We start from the raw sequence: 4,933 nt of genomic DNA on the forward strand, positions 1-4,933 counted from the left end.
CTCTCCGTCGCTGTCTCCTTCAGGCAGATTTATGGTCAACCCAGGGCCTTTCATTGGCCGAGCGCTGACAGGACTTGATTTAACGCCACCTCTCATTGGCTGGGCTTGACAGGCCGATTTACGAGTCGCTCTACCATTGGCCAAACTGCCTCGGCCCTGATTTACGGCTCAGTGACTGCGGGGAAGGGGGGCGCCGCCGGGGAGTGAGACGCCCCTCCCCTCGCCCCCGCTTCCGCCCGCGCTCCCCCTTTTCTCCTTTCTCTCCCTCCCCCCAGGCCCCGCGCTCCCTCTACCTGCGCCTCAAGCCCCCTCCCCCTTCCCTTTCACCCGGCGGGAGGGGAACTTGGGGGTCGGAGGGTGTAGACGCGGGCGGAGGCGTCTGAGGGGGGGTGGGGGAGACGATTGAAGAGGGGGAGAGGATACGGCGCTGAAACGCTGAGGGGAAACTGAGGAGGCCAAAGGGGTGATTTAAGAAAAAAAAAAGGGAAAGCTGAGGAGCACAGACTGAGGGAGGGAAAAGGGAGGTGAGGTGAGGGGAGGAAGGAGGTTGGAAAGGAAGGGCACTGAAGGCGGCAAATGGCTGAAGCGGGGACTGAGAGGGACTTTTCAAGCAGCACTGCCCAGATTGAATAAGACGGAAAATGTGCTCTTCAGACAATGAAAGGGCGAGGATGAGAGGAGCAGAGACGTAGAGACAAGCTCAGTAGAGGCGAGAGAGGAGCAGGACAGGACTAGGAGGCAATAGCCAAGAGAGGGAGGGAGGATGAGCACTGATGGAGAAGACGGCGCCAAGGGTTTTATTTGTTGGGGGGATAGTGAGAAAAGCCTCCCCCAGAGTGACTACTGAGGGAGACACCATCCCTCCCCTCGGAACCCGGGCTCTGGCCGGGACGGTCCGCTTCCCCAGAGTCGCAGTGGGCTCCCCGTTCCCGCGCACCGCGCCCCTCCCCCGTGCCCATCTCCCCAGTCAAATTTATGAGCTCAGGGCTGGCCTTCAGGATTAGGAATGCGTATTTATGCTTCTTTGAGAGAGGGGTTTGGAAGGCGATAAATAAGGGGCTGGGGGTGCCGTTGGGAGCCCCTATTTTTAGCGTGGCCACCTTCCCCAGGCCCCCACCCAGCATCTCCCTCTCCTCCTGAGCCAGAGCAGGGGGCCCTGAGGGCGGTGGAGAATGAGTTTCACAGATCGGGCAGGGGGTTGACTCCTGGAGAGCCCCTCGGAGGACCACAGATCTTTGCAGCAGAAAGGATGGAAGGCAGATGGGAGAGGAACTTTCCAAGCATCCGGCATTCACATAGCCCCTGGAGTGCAGTTACAGCATTTCTGCAGAAGATAGAGAGAAATCGGGAGAAGCCAGTTTCCCCTCTGCTGCCCTGAGCTCCGTTGCTGAGGAATAGAAAAATGGCCAGGAAATGCAGAGGCAGGTTTCTTTGGCAAGTCACCTCCCGCACAGGGAGAAAGATTTGAAATCTTCTCTCCCCCCACCCCCCCACACACATCGCAGCCTGGGTCCCTGGGAAAGGAGGCTGGGAATGGGAGGCTGGGGCATCTCCTAGGAGCCTCAACCCCCAACCGGTCTACCCCCACCGCTGGCGGGGAATGAAAACACCCGGGCCCGGGCCTCCAGGAAATGAGGGAGGAAAGAGGATCTGCCCAGGGATCCACGTGCCTTCTCCAGCACTCGGCTCCAACAGCCATGTGCTGTGACGCCCAGCCCAGGCAGAGGGCTTGCTCTGGGCTTGGGTAGGTAGTGCACAAAAATGGGGTCCCTGATATAAGGGGAGGGGGGGCTAAAGAGAACGGAGAGAGCTAGGGAGGAGCTCTGCCCCCAAAGACACACAAGCGAGCCTGTGCATACGCAGGCACGTACATGCACATACACACGCCAGGCTGTGCTGCTTCCAGCGGGAGAAGGGAAGGCGAGAAGGGTCTGACTGGCCCTTTAAGAGCCACTTAGGGTCAGAAAGCCTGGGCTACAGAAAGGGGAAGGAGCTGATGTCAGAAGACGGATGGGCAGCAAGATGGGGATTGATGCTAATGGGGGAGTTAAAGCTAAGTACTCAGACACTCAGAGGGCAGAACTGCAGATCTGTCTTCCTTATGCTCGCCACCCCCTCCCCAAACCATGGCTGTAAATCTGCCTTCTCAACTGGGGGGAGGGGGAGTAGGGAAAAAATGAGAATCTTTTCTTTTTTCCTATTTTATCCTTACCCTGTGCCACCCCTCCCCCCACTTCTTTTGTGCTCTCTCAGTCTCTTCCCCCCACTTTATAACCCCTTCCCACTGAAATTCCCAAATTTTGGCTTTCCATCAGGACCGGAAGGAATGGTCCCAGCTTGCGAAGCATTTAGAAGGAAACCACAGAAGTCTCCCTTACCAGGCCCGGATGGGAACGGGTTGGTGGGATTGTGGTGAGACTGGTAGGCTGGAAGCTCTGGGTCACCTCAGTTTCTCTTCCCTCCACCACCTTCTCCGTTGGAGGGAACTCTAGCAGCTTCCTCCCAGGACAGGAGGGTGAAGGCAAGAAGCAGGGCATTGGGTGCTAGGAGCTGAGAGGGGTGTGAGAGCTTCAGAGTTGGGTTTGTGGAGGCTTCTGATACACTGAGCTGTTGGAGGGGCTGGTGGGCCTCCAAGGACAGCTAGGAGAGCTACAGGAGCTGTCCGCTAGAAGATATATGGTCTGGTTTCTCGGAAACTCCTGGATCATACCGTTCCTTCCCTCTCTGCGCACACGCCCTGCCTGCTGAGTAGAGAAAATTTCAGGCCAATCGTCTATTTACTGTAAAGGCAGGGTCCAGCGACTCCTCATACCTCTCAGGAGGCAGGTGGGGGACCTCAGGAAGGAAGGCTGCCTCAGGGACTGGAGCTAGTAACCCTTTTCTTCCAGGTGAGACCCTATCTCCCATCTTTCTGGACCGAGAATCACCTTTCTCTCTCTCTACTGGTAATCAGGGCCTGTTCTTGAGAGAAGTCCCTCTATTTTAGAGGAAGTCCCTCTCCATCTCATCTGTTGCAGTGCTAAACCTGAACTCTTCTAGGCTTGGAAATAATCGTTGCCTGATTGCTCCCTGGTTTCCAAATCCTCCTCAGTATCCGTAAGAGACTAACCCTAAGACATCGATCTCCTCCCAGGTTTTCCTTCAGAGGCCTAAAATCATCTGGAGGCCATCCTCTCTCTGTTTCCTAAGTTTCCAGGGACAGGGAAGAGAACAAGGTTGGAATGGGGAAAGGTGGGGGTTGTTAGCAAGAGCCATTGGAACCCAGGCTTCCAGCCTGCCGGCATCTGGTGAAGCACTCCCTCCCATCCCAGGAGGTCAGCCATTGCCCTCGCCCTGGTCTCTGGCTGCTTCTCTATCCCGGTGATAAATCCTGTCTTTGTCTCCCCTCCAACCTGGGCCCCAGCCAGCTAGGGGTAAGAGGCTGGGGGGAGGGTCGCTGAGGAGGAGGGAGAGCTACAAGGAGTGGGAGGAGAAGATGGACAGGAGCAGCTGGTGAGCAGGCATGGGGGTGGGCAGTGAGGGGACGGGGCCTCTTGATTCTGTAGATTCTGACTGCACATTCCAGCAGGTCTGCATTCCAAGTGAGAAAGCCAGGATTCCTGAGATGTGGAAATACCTTGGGAATGGCCCCTGGAGCATCAGGAATGCTGGGAAATGAGGGGTTGATGTGGGGTGCCTCAAGGAGGGAGACTCCTAAAACAAATGAGAATGAGGATATTGTGGGAATCATCCCTCTGCCCACCACCAACCCCTGCACACACGTGCAGTGCGTGCATGCACATAGATGGACAGACAGACACCAGTGTGCGCACACACACAGATTTATGGCCCATCAGGAGGGAGCGAGTCCAGGAGAGCCAGCCTGACCCATGCCAGCCCTCCCCAGCTGCCTTCTCTAGCTGTGACTTTCCCGTCCTTCTCTCTCCATTCTTTTTCTTTTTCTCTGCTCCCAGTCTCGCTGCTCTCTTTATGTTTCTCTCACTCTCCCAGCTTGTTATGCTAGCTTTCTGCTAACTCTTAGCCTCTGCCCCTCTGTCTCCCAGTCACTTTTTCACTCTCACTGTGTTTCTCTTTTGATCTTCCTGTCCTTCTCCTACTTCACTGGACTCTCCATCTGTCCTGTGTCTGCCCTCTTAGGCCCAGCCATTCCCCTACCTCAGTGCCACCCCAGAGACCTCTGGCCCAGAGGGACAGTTGGATTTCAAGGAGGGATGGGGAAGAGAAAAGAGGCTCTGAATGAGTCCCTGCCTTGGTGGGCAGTCTGGGATCATATTGTGTTATGATATGAGATGAGAGTGGGAGCGGGGGAGCAGGTGACCAACATAGCTCAACTAAGGGAGAAGGGGTGAAATGGGAGGGAAGAGAGATTTATAAAGACACAAAAGAGAGAGGAAAAGGACTAAGAGTCCCCTTTAAGTGTGTTTTAGGTCTAGAGAGGAGGAGCTGAGGGGCATCTACTGAGTCATATTGAGACACAAATCCAGAGACCAGATCTGGAAACCAGCCAGAGAAACAAAGATACGGTGTCTACCAGGCAGCCACAATTCTGAGCTCCCTTGCCTACCTGGGTAGATCTGAGACCTCTTTCCCCTCTGCAGTGTAGGAGTGCTGGTTCCCTCCCCACTCACCTCCTCCTCCCACCAGTGAGAATGACATCAGCTCTGGCTGCCACGGTCCTCAGCCCTGCTGATGTACTCTCCCATGGGTGAAACAGGCCAGTCACCTCCGCCCCACCCATTCGTTCTCCGGGCCTCAGAGTGGGAGTGGGAGGAGGCAGTACCCGAAAAGCCTCCGCAGGACTTGGTGGAAAAGCGAGGGAGGGGCATGGGCACCAGGGGGAGGAAGAGGAACTGGAGGGGGCACTTGAGGAAGAGAGGCTGTGGCACTCAATCACCCTGTGGGGGGGCTCTCTCTGCCTGAGCTCAGTGGGGTA

The 4,933-nt window shown here is 56.2% G+C and overlaps 1 long non-coding RNA gene across 1 annotated transcript; it reads right to left on the reverse strand.

Moving 5' to 3' along the window:
• Positions 1–993: 993 nt before the first annotated feature.
• LOC107182025 lies at positions 994–3,948 on the reverse strand. Its single transcript, XR_001512745.1, has 2 exons — positions 3,617–3,948; positions 994–1,324 (listed from the first exon to the last, which is right to left on the reverse strand). It is a non-coding gene; the product is annotated as an uncharacterized LOC107182025 (long non-coding RNA).
• Positions 3,949–4,933: the final 985 nt, after the last annotated feature.

This window comes from Myotis davidii, unplaced genomic scaffold (assembly GCF_000327345.1).
Source record: "Myotis davidii unplaced genomic scaffold, ASM32734v1 scaffold233, whole genome shotgun sequence".
In the NCBI taxonomy this organism is placed as follows: domain Eukaryota; kingdom Metazoa; phylum Chordata; class Mammalia; order Chiroptera; family Vespertilionidae; genus Myotis; species Myotis davidii.